This window comes from Vombatus ursinus, unplaced genomic scaffold (genome assembly GCF_900497805.2).
Source record: "Vombatus ursinus unplaced genomic scaffold, bare-nosed wombat genome assembly UNPS02004573.1, whole genome shotgun sequence".
NCBI classification, from domain to species: domain Eukaryota; kingdom Metazoa; phylum Chordata; class Mammalia; order Diprotodontia; family Vombatidae; genus Vombatus; species Vombatus ursinus.
Window position 1 is genome coordinate 633,095 of NW_020944351.1, and position 14,477 is coordinate 647,571.

A 14,477-nucleotide genomic window follows, 5' to 3' on the forward strand; every position below is an offset into this window, starting at 1 on the left:
CTCTTATGCACTTATGTCACTATGACCTAAATTATTATTATTTCTCATTATGGCACTACCATTCACCCAAACTCTCATGTTCATAACCTTGGGTTTATTGCCATTCTTGCCTCGGTCAACAAGTCAGTCAACAAACATTTACTAAGTGCCTACTATGTGCTAAGTGGAAAACAAAGAAAGGCAAAAAATAGTCCCTGTCCTCAAGGAGCTCACAGTCTAATGAGAGAGGCAACATGCAAACAACTAGGTACAAACAAGATATGTACAAGACAAATTGGATATAGTCAACAGAAGGAAAGTACTAGAACTAAGGGAGATCAGGAAAGGTTTCTTGCAGAAGGTGAGACTTCAGCTGAGATTTGAAGGAACCCAGGGAGCCCAGGAAGAGGAGATGAAGAGGGAAAGAGCCTTCTAAGTATGGGGGACAGAATGTGAAAATGCCCAGAATCGACTGATGGAGCATCTAGGGAGAAGAACAGCAAGGAGGCTCTCTCTCTCTCTCTGTCTGTCTCTGTGTGTGTGTGTGTGTGTCTCTCTCTCTCTGTGTCTCTCTCTCTCATCCCTCATATCAATTGAATTACCAAGTCCTATCTGTTAATATTTGCCCCTCTGTCCCTTCCTTGATTTTCACTGACACCAGTTCAGGCTATTAATTCCCAATTGGTTTTCCTGCCACCAATCTGTCCCTCTTTTCAATCAGCCTTCCATGGGATCATTGACTTAGAACTCAAGAGGGACTGAGAGGCTACTTTGTCTGATTCACATCCCAACAACATCCCCAACAAGTGATTATCCAGCTTCTTCCTGCTTGAAGATGTCATTCTATAGGCAGCCCAATCCACTTTCAGATAGTTCTAGTCAATAAGAAGTTTGCTTCTTCTATTAACCCTAAATCTGCCTCTCCACAGCTTCCACTATTGCACCTGATTTTGCCTGCTAAGACCAAACAGAACAAGCCTGGTTTCTCTTCCACAAAATAGCTCTTCAAGTCCTTGAAGATATTTCTCATGTTCCTCTTAAGACTTCTCTCCTCCAGGCTAACCATCCTCAGTTTCTTCGAATGAACCTGTCATGCTATATATATAGTTAGCAGTCCCCTTACTATCCTGTTTGCTCTCTCTCCTCTGGACACTCTCCTGCTCATCCCTGCTAAAGTGTTGTGCCCAGTACTGAACATAATGTTCCAGATGTGGTCTGGTCAGGGCAGAGGACAGTGGGACTCTCGCCTCACTTCTTGGGAACAACACAGTTGTATTTATGTAGTCAGAGATCAGCATTAGTTGTTCTGGCTACCATATTGTGTAATAGAGTACACTTGAGCTCAAATTCCATTGAAACCTCTGTCAAAGGACAGACCTGATTTAAGCCTATCTAGTGCTTCATATTTAGAATTAGAATTTTTAGACCATCTAACAGTTTTAAAAAAAGGGTTTATTTAGCCATAACTTGAGAAGGACACTCAGTAAGGATACCAAACTGATTCTTCCCTGCCTTGGAGTTGGCCAGGCTGGCACCCTCACCTAGCCTAAGGGAGAGCAACCCCTTCCTCCCTGTGGGTTGGCCTTTGTACTTAGGCCACCAGAAAGCTACCAGTAGCAGGAGCCTTAGTCCCCTGAGCCAATTAAACCTCCAGGAAGGTGTCAATATCTTTTTTTAAAAAAATTTTTATTAATTTATTTTGATTTATCAATAATCACTTCCATAAGTTTTTGAGTTTTAAATTTTTCTCCCCCTCCTTCCCTGCCTGCCTCCCCAAGACGGTGCGCAATATGATATATGCTATGCATACACATTCCTATTAAACATATTTTCACATTAGTCGTGTTGTAAGTAAGAATTAGAACCAATAGAAGGAACCACCAGAAAGAGGAAACAAAACACAACAGAAGAAAAAAATAGCAAATAGCATGCTTCAATCTGCATACAAACTTCATAGTTCTTTCTTTGGATGTGGATAGCATTTTCTATCATGAGACCTTTGGAGATGTCTCAGATCCTTGCATTACTAAGAAGGGCTAAGTCTATCAACGTTAGTCATCGCACGATGTGACTGTTATTATTCTCCTGGTTCTGCTCACTTCACTCAGCATCAGTCCATACAAGTCTTTCCAGGTTTTTCTGAAGTCTGCCTATTCATCATTTCTTACAGCACAATAGTATTCCATTACATTCATATACCACAACTTGTTCAGCCATTCCCCAATTGATGGGCATCCCCTCAATTTCCAATTCTTTGCCACCACAAAAAGAGCTGCTATGAATATTTTTGTACATGTGGGTCCTTTACCCATTTGTATGATCTCTTTGGGATACAGCCCTAGAAGTGCTATTGCTGGGTCAAAGGATATGTACATTCTTATAGCCCTTTGGGCATAGTTCCAAAATGCTCTCCAGAAAGGTTGGATCATCTCACAACTCCACCAACAATGCATTAGTGTTCCAATTTTCCCACATCTTCTCCAACATTTATCATTTTCCTGTTTTGTCATGTTGGCCAATCTGATAGGTGTGATGTGGTACCTCAGAGTTGTTTTGATTTGCATTTCTCTAATTAATAGTGATTTAGAGCATTTTTTCATATGACTATAGATGGCATTACTTTCTTCATCTGAGAACTGCCTGTTCATATCCTTTGACCATTTATGAATTGAGGAATGACTTGTATTCTTATAAACTTGACTTAGTTCTCTATATATTTTAGAAATGAGGCCCTTATCAGAAACACTGGTTGTAAAAATTCTTTCCCAGTTTTCTACTTCCCTCCTAATCTTGATCACATTGGCTTTGTTTGTACAAAAACTTTTCAATTTGATGTAATCAAAATTATCATTTTGCATTTTGTAATGTTCTCTATCTCCTGTTTGGTCATGAATTCTGTTCTCCGTAAATCTGACAGGTGAACTATTCCTTGCTCTCCCAGTTTGCTTATAGTATCAGCCTTTATATCTAAATCATGAACCCATTTTGACTTTATTTTGGTATATGGTGTGAGATTTTGGTCTATGCCTAGTTTCTGCCATACTCTTTTCCAGTTTTCCCAGCAGATTTTGTTAAATAGTGAGTTCTTATCCTAGAAGCTGGGGTCTTTGGGTTTATCAAATAATAGATTACTATAGTCATTGACTACTGTGTCTTGCATACTTAACGTATTCCACTGATCTACCATTCTATTTCTTAGCCAGTACCAAGCAGTTTTGATGATTGCTGCTTTATAATACAATTTAAGATCTGGAATGGCTAGGCCACCTTCCCCTGCATTTCTTTTCATTAGTTCCCTTGATATTCTGGACCTTTTGTTCTTCCAAATGAATCTCATTATTATTTTTTCTAGCTCTATAAAATAATTTTTTGGTAGTTTGATTGGTGTGGCACTGAATAAGTAAATTAGCTTAGGTAGAATTGTCATTTTTATTATATTAGTTCGGTCTACCCATGAGCAATTGATGTTTTTCCAATTATTTAGATCTGACTTTATTTGCGTGAAAAGTGTTTTGTAGTTGTGTTCGTAGAGTTCCTGGGTTTGTTTTGGTAGGTAGACTCCTAAATATTTTATAATGTCTAAAGTAACTTTAAATGAAATTTCTTTTTCTATCTCTTGCTGTTGGGCTTTGTTGGTAATATATAGAAATGCTGATGATTTATGTGGGTTTATTTTATAGCCTGTAACTTTGCTAAAGTTGTTTATTATTTCAAGTAGTTTTTTACTTGATTCTCTAGGATTCTCTAAGTATATCATCTGTAAAGAGTGATAGCTTTGTTTCTTCTTTGCCTATTCTAATACCTTCAATTTCTTTTTCCTCTCTTATTGCTAAAGCTAATATTTCCAGTATGATATTGAACAACAATGGTGATAATGGACATCCTTGTTTCACCCCCGATCTTATTGGAAATACTTCCAGATTGTCCCCATTACATATGATGCTTGCTGAAGATTTTAGGTAGATGCTACTTATTATTTCAAGGAAGCCTCCATTTATTCCTATGCTCTCTAGTGTTTTTAATAGGAATGGGTGTTGTATTTTGTCAAAAGCTTTTTCTGCATCGATTGAGATGATCATGTGGTTTCTGTTAGTTTTGTTGTTGATATGATCAATTATGCTGATAGTTTTCCTAATATTGAACCAGCCCTGCATTCCTGGTATAAATCCTACTTGGTCATAATGTATTATTCTTGTGATAAGTTGCTGTAATCTATTTGTTAATATTTTATTTAAAATGTTTGTATCTATATTCATTAGGGAAATTGGTCTATAATTTTCTTTCTCTGTTTTGACTCTTCTTGGCTTAGGTATCAGCGCCATATTTGTATCATAAAAAGTATTTGGTAAGACTCCTTCGCCTATTTTCCCAAATAGTCTATACAGTATTGAAATTAATTGTTCTTCTATCAAACATTTAAAGAACTATTAATTCCAATACTATATAGACAATTTGGGAAATTGACTTCAATATATTTTAAGGAAAAAATAGCTTAGCCTACAGGGCAAATATATTGCTCCTACCACAACCCTCCACACAGCTGAATCCTTGGACTAATCCCAACCCCCTAATAAGACCAGTGTTGTTGTGGGCAAATCCCCCAATGTTTAGTCATTTTCAGTAATGTCCAACTCTTTGTGACCCCTCTTGGAGTTTTCTTGGCAAAGATACTAGAGTGGTTTGCTATTTCCTTGTCCAGCTCATTTGACAGATGAGGAAACTGAGGCAAACAGGGTTAAGTGACTCGCCCAGGGTCACACAGCTAGCAAGCATCTGAGGCCAGATTTAAACTCAGATCTTCCTGACTCCAGGCCGTGCACTCTATCCAATGTGCCACCTCAAAACCAGCATGGTGTTTGAAGGTAGGAATGATCTTTCTTCTATTCCTCTTCCCTTTCCCCCAACACACAGTGTTAGCATCTATTTGATAAATGGCACAGACACCTGAAGCACAGGTCTAATTGTGCCATTCCATTGCTTAAGAAACTTCGATGACTCTCTATTACCTCCAGGACACAATACAAAGTCTTCTATTTGGCATTTAAAGCCCTTCAGGATTTGGTTCCGACCTCTCGTTTCTGACTGATTTCATATTTCAACCTACTTATTGCTCTATATCTATATATGATATTGTGATTCCATTGGCACTTTTTAAGTCTGCAAAGCTCTTTACAAATGTTATTTCATCTGATCCTCACAATCATACTGGGAGGTTCAGGTGCTATTATTATCCCTATTTTACAGTTGAGGAAACTGAGGCTGGATGAGGTTAAGTGACTTGCCCAGGGTCCCACAGCTAGTAAGCATCTGAGACCAGATTTGAATTCCAGTTTTCCTGACTTCAGGCCCAGTGCTCTATCCACTGAGCCACCTAGCTGGCCAAGGGCACAGATTGCCTCCATAGTTTATATCCTTGTCTCCAACTGTTTATATTCATAAGTTCCCAATGAGAATCTGACCAAGATAACTGGCTAAAGAACAATGCTCTGAACCAGAAGGAATTGGAAAGCACAAGAGGCTAGACCTCTATCAACCTCTGCCTGGGAGGTGACAAATCTCAGAGTTGATGTCCTGTGAGAGTTAAAGAGGAGATGTTTTTTGCTTATCCTAGATTAGGAGTCACCAGCCAGGCTGAAAGAGCCTTGTAACAATCCTGCTGTTACACACAAAAATAGCCATCTAAGCTAGACACTGATGGTGAAGGAGATGCAGTTGTCCATCAAAGAGCAAGCCTGGGGAATCCATCCATCCAGTAAAGATGCTAAGTCCTGTGAAGACTAGCAACAAAGTAATCTGCCCAGTCCAGTCCAACAGCAACTCGATGGCCGAGTGACCTGCTCGGCTCAGCCTGTCATGTGCCATACCCACCCTCCCAACAACCTGCTCAGTTCAGCCTAGCATCAGATCAGCCTTTCCAGCTGAGACACCAAGGAGCAAGTCCAACTGAGCCATCTGTCCAAAGAAACTGTCGGGCCATTGGAGGCGCTAGTCCTGCCTAAAAGTGGAGTGATTCATCCATCACTGACACTGATGTTTCACCCTGCCATGAATTTGTCAGGATTCTTCAGAGAAAGAAAGGACATTATTAGACCCTGCTGTTCTCGAGTTGTGAGTTGCTTTAAGCCATGTATATTCCCTATAGGTATGCTTTACTACCATTATACTTTAAGTTTGTGTCTATTCTTTTCTCCTGGATTCTGTGGCATCTTTGTGGGACAGGTTTCTGGAAGATATTCTTTGTAGCTACTGTTTTTGTTATGCCATTTGAGTAAATGCTTTTTGAAAAAGCTAATTGAGTCTACTTGCTGATTATTACAGAGAAACACACTGAAGGGAGCTTGTAGAATACTGTGTCAGGTATAGTTTCCCACAGAGGCCATCCTAGAACTTGAGGTAGCAGCAGTCATCCTCTGGAGAAATAGCTTGTCAGGGTGACTGAAAGTTTTGGGGAGTAGCCCAGAGGGGGTTCATTCTCATTCTCTCTCTCTTTCTCTCTCTCTCTCTCCACATATACATTGCACTTGAGAAACAGTGTTGTATAGTATATTCAACTGATCTGAGTCAGCCTGGGTTTACGCCTCACCTCTGATACGTACATATTATAGTTGTACAACACCAGGAGAGTCATTTCACTTCTCAATGCCCCAGATATCTCAGTTAAAACAATCAGCTGTTGAGCAGGCCACTTCCCTTAGATTTCCAAATCATACTGCTTGCACTCTGGCCCTATTCCTCCCACCAGAACTCAGACTCTTCCCCTGTGACCTGGGATTCTAACAGGGGAACTCTCACTGGCCCAATACCTCCCTTTCTTTTGAACTCTGACTCACTTTTACTTGTTGTCTTTTTCTATTAGAATGTAAGCTCCTTGAGGGCAAGGACTATCTTGCTTACTTGCATTTGTATATCCAGCATTTAGCACAGTGCCTGATTAATAAATGCTTTTTCATTCATTTATTCTTTGGTAGAGGAAGTTATTTCACAGGGGAATTCCCTCTACCAATGAAACCACTGGTCTTGTCCTACATACATATAGGAATATATGTCTATTATACATATATAGGAATATGTGTTTATTACACACACTTGGGAATATGTGTCTATTACACACATAATGGGAACATATATGTATATTACACACATATAGGAATATATGTATATTATACATGTATAGGAATATATATGTATATTACACACATAAAGGAATATGTGTCTATTACACACATATAGGAATATGTATATATCATATAGGAATATATACATAAAATACATGTATGAATACATGCATATATGTATGCACACATTTGTGTTATGTCAATTTCTCCCCAATATTCCTTGATGGAAGTGGCTATTTTGGTTTGTCTTTGTATCTTTGGTGCCTAGCACAGTGCTGGGCACAAAGTTGATACTTGTTGAATTGAGTTGAATTGACTGACTGGAAATTCACTTCATTTAGTGAGTCTTAGTGATGGAGACAGGAGAGTAATTTTTGGCCCGGGAGGAACCCTGAAAGTTTCTGGCTGGGCTTCTGCAGCAGAGAGCCGTCCCTGCTTGAGGCAACAGTACAATAAGAGACAAAGCTCTGCACACTTCTGGCCTTTTGAAATGTTACCAAAGCATACAGCAAATGACTGAGCTTGTGTTCCCTGTCACCAAAGCTTCTCCAGAACAGCTGTAGTCAGGGGAGAGGGGCTTTGAGGCAAAGGCTATCATTCAACAAAGGTAAAATTTGCCATCTGTCCAATCAGTCTTAACGGTTTGCAGTTAAAGGTCAGTGTCAGATATCTGGATTTCCTGTCAGTCTATACTTGTTCTACAGCTATAGAAGGACAACAGAGCACAGAGGCAAGAAGTGAGAATTTTGAGCCCCCTCATAGCAAAAGTCACACAAAGGGTCATCTTCCGATAAGCTCACCAGATTGGGCAACTGTTGTAAGTAGTTCAGCCATTCCCCAAGACAACATCAGGTAATGTATGCTTATGCTATCTACTCACTAGGTTACCAATCATTGACACTTTAGTCTGAATGAGTCATAAAGGCTAAGCAGAGGTGGAGGGGGTGGTGATTTGTGGAGGGAGAATCCACACATATGAGATCACTGGTCCTTTGACGCATTAACTATGACTGTGTTTCAGATCTTTTCTTGAGAGCCCTAGGGAGAACCCAGAGAACATTAAGCATCTGAGAGGAAAGTAAGAGCAAATTAAAGAATTGGTCCTAAAAAAATTTTTTTAAAAATTTTAAAAATAGAAAAAGAATCAGTCTTTATATTTCAATGTACTGATTTTCCTTCCCTAAACCTCTTCCAACTCAACAAGCATTTATTAAACAGGTACTGTGTGCCAGGCACTGTGCTTGGTGCTGAGGGATACAAAGAGCCTCTGCCTTCCAGCAGGTTACATTCTAGGGAAGGAGGATGAAAATGTGGAAATATAAAACATATGCCAAGTAAATATGAAGTAATGGGGTTGAGGGAGAAGTGTTAAGAACTGGAGTGTTCTACGTGCCATTGGCATCTGCTATTCCAGGAGGCCTCTTCTCATGCTCCCAATTGCCAGTGCCCTGATTTTATCTATATTTCATATTGGCTTATCTGTGACCATGGAGATACTACCCCCAATAAAACAAGCTCCTTGAAGGCAGGGACTGTCTTGCTTTGTCTTTGAAGGGCTCAGGGAGTGTCTGGCACATTGTTGTTCAGTTGTGTCTGAATCTTTGTACCACCTTGGACCCTACTGTCCATGGAATTTTCTTGGCAAAGATATTGGAATGGTTTGCCATTTTCTTCTCCAGTGGATTAAGGCAAACAGAGGTTAAGTGAACAGAGGTTAAGTGACTTGCTTAGGGTCACACAGCTAGTTAGTGCCTGAGGCTGTATTTGAATTCAGATCTTTCTGACTCCAGACCCAGCTACTGTGCTGTCTAGCTGCCTCCATCTAGTACATAGTAAGCCCTTGTTGATTGATAGAATTAGCCTGAAGTACTTAGGACATTTGGTTAGACTTCCACAAAGGGATATTTTCTACACTAAGGTGCCCCCGAAGAGGATACCAACAGGAGATTATACCACAAACAGTTTAAACCTGCAGAGGAAGGAAAGACCTTAGAAGTGCGATTCTGCTGGACCAGTTAGCTTTTGCAAAAACAACACTGGACTAGGTCAAGAGGGGCCTGACCCAGTAGATGAACATGGATTGGGGACCAGAAAGACCTTGTGTTACAATCCTGGCTCCACCACTTACCTGTGTGACCTTGGGCCAGTCTTTTCCCCTCTCTGGACCTCAGTTTCCACATCTGTAAAATGAGGTAGTTGGGTTAAGATGATCTCTAAAGTTCTTTTCAATTCTAGATCTCTGATCCTATGATCTTGCCATTTCTCATCTCTGGGCCTCAGTTTCCTCATCAGTGAACTGAGGGAGCTGGACTAGATGACATCTAGGGTGCCTCCCAGTTCTTCAGCTAAGCTCTCCCGGCCTCTGAGGCCTCGACTGGGGGGACAGCTGCAGGGGAGGGACCAGAGCCCTCCCTGGGGGTCTGGAAGAGGGGGGTGGTGACAGAAGGGAGGTGGCTGCTTGGCAGTAGGCTGGAAGGTCTGAGGCCAGGTGGGCAGAGAAGGCCCCGCCTCCGCCCCGCCCCCCCGCCCCCGCCCCCGCCCCCTTGGCCTGCTCCGGGAGTAAGTAGCTCCGCCCAAGGCGAGGGATCCACCGAGTCCTCCGCTTTCCCAGCAGCCAGTGCAGCCCCCCCCCCCGCTCTGGTGACAAAGGACTGGGAGCCCTGTCAGTTGTCGCCTCTGCCGCTGCCGTCGCTCAAAGAGGGGGAGGGACCGAGCCCGAGGAGCCGCTGCTGTCCGAGGTGAGAGTCGCCGCCTTCTCGGCGCCCACTTCCTCCAGCGGGGAGGGGGTGGGGGTGGGGTCTGGAGCTACCCTTCTCCTCTTCCCCTCCCCCGACCACAACAAGAACCACACACAACAGCCCCCACCCAGTTAGGACGCCCCCTCCGCCGCCCCCCCACTCCCGTCGGCTCGCGCTGTCCCGGCTATGTGTGTCCGTCCGCGCAAGCGCGAAGCCCCGCTCCCTCTGGGCAGACCTTCCCCCACCCCACCCCACTGAGGGGGCTCTGGTTGTCTGTCAGTCTGTCCGGGCCGGGCTTAGGGAAAGGGGACTGGGCTGCCTCGACGGCCGGCGGGCGGTCCGAGGGAGCTCGGGGCAGGTAGTGCTGCCAAAGAAGTCAGTGGCTCGCGTGGCATCGAGGGGAGGGAGGGATGGAGGAGGGAGGAGGACGGAAAAGGGTACTCGCCCCCAGTGGCCCCCATCTGGGGGCTTCCTCTTGCTCATCCCCCTCCCCCTCCCACTGCCCCTGCGCCTGGCATGGGTGGCAGCCTTGGCGCTGAGGGACAAGACTGTGGCGGTGGGGGGTGGGAAATCCTTCAGTCCGTGCCCAGGCTGGGAGGGAAGTGTCAGAGAAGGATAGGAGAAAGTACATGAGCCCCCAAAGATAATCGGATGATGGGGGTGGGGGGAAGGCGTGGACCCTCTCCACCTCCCAGGACCTCCCGGGCAGCCCTGGAGCTGTGCACAGCTGTAAACAAGCTCACGTGATCTGCCCATGTGGAACCGGGGTAGGGACACTATTGAAGAGTGGGCCCGGGGCATGTTTACCAGGACACCCTAACTAGGGCCTGGAGGGTTTCTACCCTTGGCTAATGGGGCTGGCCTTACTGCTTTCGTGGGATCATAGGCCGAGAACATCTTGTCCAGTGCCCTGGTCACTTTATAGAGGAAGAGACTGAGGAATGGACAGGCTGAGTGACTAACCCAAGGTCACACAAGTAGTAAATGGCAGGGCTCCAGTAGTCTTTCCACTACTTGTCACTACTTTTTTGGGGCACTGAATCATAAAAAGCTAAGGAACCTCAGTTCCTCCAGGGCTCTGTGTGTGTGTGTGTGTGTGTGTGTTGGAGGAGGGGGCAGTGGAGGGAAAGAAATCAATGACCCCTTGATTCCAGGAGAGGAAAGGGGGTTAAAGCTTGGAAATTTGGGTTTGTTTTGTCATGCCCACAGAAACATCCCTGTAGTTGAAATTCCTACTCTCAGTGAACTGGAAAACTGTTTCTAAACTAGTAATCATTCATTTCTATAGCACTTTGAAGGTTTATGAAGTTTGTCCCCCACAATAACCCTATGAAGTAGGTGGAGTAAGTATTATCTCCATCTTATATAAGGAAATTGAGGTTCTTTAGGATTAAGTGACACACAACTATAGTAGGTATTAGTGTACTGATCTCTTCATTTAAACAGCTCTGCAGTCAGAGGACCTGAGTTCAAATCTCCCCTCTGCTATTATCTGTGTGACCTTGGACAAGTCACTTCACTTCCTTGAACCACAGTTTCCTTTGTAAAATATGGAGTTGAATTAGATAGCTTCTGAGATCCCTTCCAGCTCCAGATCTGTGACCCTATGGGACCATTTATTAGGGGCCTACTATGTTTCAGGTCTGGAGATATAAAGACAAAAAAAAAAAGAAGCATTGCCTGTCCTCAAGGAGCTTACACTGTACTGGGGGGAAGGGCAACACACACACACACACACACATATACACACACCCCAATGTGACCATAGATAAGAAAATACAAAGCTATTTCAAGAGTGGGATGGGTAGAGCTGGAAGACTCAAGAAAGCACTTGGGCTGAGTTGTGAAGGGAACTAGTGTTATTTCCAAACTACCAGGCTGCCTCTCTGTTAAGGGATTCAACCCTTCTCTTATACTATGTATCAAATGGAGTTGTTGCTCATTTGAGGTTTTCTTGGCAAAGATACTGGAGTGGTTTACCATTTCCTTCTCCAGCTCATTTTATGGATGAGGAAACTGAGGCCAAAAGAGTGAAGTGACTTGCCCAGGGTCACCCAGCTAGTAAGTATCTGAGGCCAGATTTGAACTCAGGAAGGTGAGTGCCATCCCAGCACTCTATCCACTGTGCCGCCTAACTGCCCATCAAATGGAGAGACGCAAGCAACTTTCATATGGTTACAATAATTGGTTTAAATGGGAAGAAGGGAAAAACAGAAGATCAGTTGTATCTTTTGAGGATTACTTAGTAACTTATTAGGATGCAGAAATGAGCCAGTGGTGATTTTTTTGTTTTATAGAAATGGCAGATGATCCCCCCAGTATGTATGTATGTATGTATGTATGTATGTATACCCCATCCCATATAGAGCTGATTTAGGAGCAATTGCTAGAAAACAAACCCAAAGTTTTATATAACTATCCTGTTTCTTTCTAAAAATACTCATACCATTTCCCTTTTCAGAATATTCATATGGTAGCATTGAAGATAGCCTCATTTATACCCCATTTCTAAAAACTTGAAATTTTAACAGAACATGAGCTCGTCAACATGGTGCAGGTTCTGTTTCAATCCAACTTGGTCCTGAATTAAGTGGGAAAGTGGTTATTAGCACTTGACAGATAATGATATACTTGTAATCCATGAATGAGTTTTTAGAAGTGTTTGAGCTGGACAAGGCTTATAAACATGAAACAGGATGGAGATGTTTACAGTTGGAAGGAACCTCAGAAGCCCCCTAGTCCCACCTGTCATATTTTATAGCTGAGAAAACTGAGTCCCGGAGTGGGGAAGTGACTTGCCTAAAGTCATGCAGACAACAAACATCAGATCCAGGCCTCAAACCTAAGTTCTCTGATTTGAGCCCGCATGGGGAATTCTGTGTCACAGTGAGTCCTGGATGGAACAGTAGCTACCTAGCTAATTGCTACATTGTACTTCCAGAGAGTGAAGTTCAGATCAGTGATTTGGAAACTTTTAGAGTTGCAACATGATCCACTTCCCCTGAAGTTCTCAGTCTAGAGGTGCTGCTCAGTTTGCTGAGGCTATTGGAGTACAGCGTGAGCTCTGGTGAGTTGTACCAAGCTGGAAAAGCTTTGGGCACAGGCCTGGTGACAGACGTGTCTGTCATCTGAGGACCAGCTGTGATAAGTTCCAAAGGCTTCTCAACAGGTTGGCCACACAGTGATGAAATGTTCAGACAAAGCGGCTCATAAAGACTATGTCGGTGACAGAGCCCATGCTGACAAAGCACAGATCCTTGAGGTTTGGATTATAAGGTCCTTGAGGGCAGGGACTGTCTCATTTTTGTCTTTGTGTTCCCAGTATCTGGCATGCTGCTTGGCACACAATAGGTGTTTAATAAATGCTTGGTGATTGCTTGATTGGCAACATTCTTTACCCCTTCCTAAAGGTGCTCTACGTTTTGAAAATTTCATACATATGCAAATATTAAAGATAAATTGGAGTGTTACAACCAAGGCAAGGAATTAAAAAAAAATAAGCCATGTGTTAAAAGTACAGTGTTGGGGCAGCTAGGTGGCACAGTGGATAGAGCATTGGCCTGGAGGACCTGAGTTCAAATCCAACCTCAGACACTAGCTGTGTGATGCTCAGCAAGTCATTGCCTCCAAAAGAAAAAAGGAAAAAAAAAGTACAATGTTATAGGAGAATTCTTTTTTATTATTTTAAAATGTATAATACTCATCCTTTACATTTTGAGTATGATTCAGTTTCCCTATATGTAATTAGGCAGTACTAAACTTGGATTGAGTAGATGACAGATAACCAATACTCTATAATGGTATAAAAATGTTATTACCTACTGTAGCATTATGGGCAATTTTTACACTTAATGTGTCCATTATTTATTACTTGGAGAAGTGATGATGGCACCCAAAGCAAGACAACGTGTTTATAAACACACCAACGATCTTATTCTTTGTAACAGACAAAGGAATTCATAGGCTCATAGCTTTAGAAATGTGAGGGACCTCTGAGACCAGCCCTCTCATTTTATAGACGAAGAAACTGATCCCCAAGAGAGAGGCAGTGACTTACCCAAGGTCACACAGGTAGGAAGTGGCAGGGCTGGTATTTGAACCCAGAACCTCTGACTCCAAAGCCAGCCCTCATATTCACTGCACTAGGTTGCCTTCCCCTTGGGATTGCCTGTAATTCCTACAATAATAGAACTTCAAAGGTATGGGGACTTGCATTTTGAAAAGAGGACAAAGGGGATTTTTCATAATAATATGGCAAAAGTGGAAGACCTTGTTGCCTTTATCTGTTCAATAATGAAACTACTAGACAAAAAAATAACAAATGTATTTGGAAGAGATACTTTCTGCCTCTAGATAAGGGCAGGATAGCCTTGATGGTGATTAAACTATTCATGATAATCAGAGTGAACAGTTGGGGATAGAAACAGATGGTAGTTTGTATACTATGGCTATGGAAATGCTTGAGTAGTTAATAGTGGTTCTCAAAGTTTTTAGACTCGATCACCTCAGTTAAAAAAAAAAACAAGAAAACAAACACCAAAGACTCTTCTCTTCAAAGAAAATCATGCCACTTTTCCCTGGATAAAATAACCATTATCGTGTGTGTGTGTGTGTGTGTGTGTGTGTGTGTGTGTGTGTGTGTGTG

General features: G+C 42.6%; 1 protein-coding gene across 3 annotated transcripts in view; it reads left to right on the plus strand.

The window, feature by feature from the left end:
• Nucleotides 1–9,684: 9,684 nt before the first annotated feature.
• MOSPD1 (motile sperm domain containing 1) overlaps nt 9,685–14,477 on the plus strand; it is a 34,453-nt gene continuing 29,660 nt past the window's right edge. For all 3 annotated transcript variants that reach the window (XM_027837964.1, XM_027837976.1, XM_027837969.1), the window contains exon 1: nt 9,685–9,832. The gene's annotated coding sequence lies outside the window, so the exon portion shown is untranslated. The remainder of the gene's footprint in view (nt 9,833–14,477) is intronic.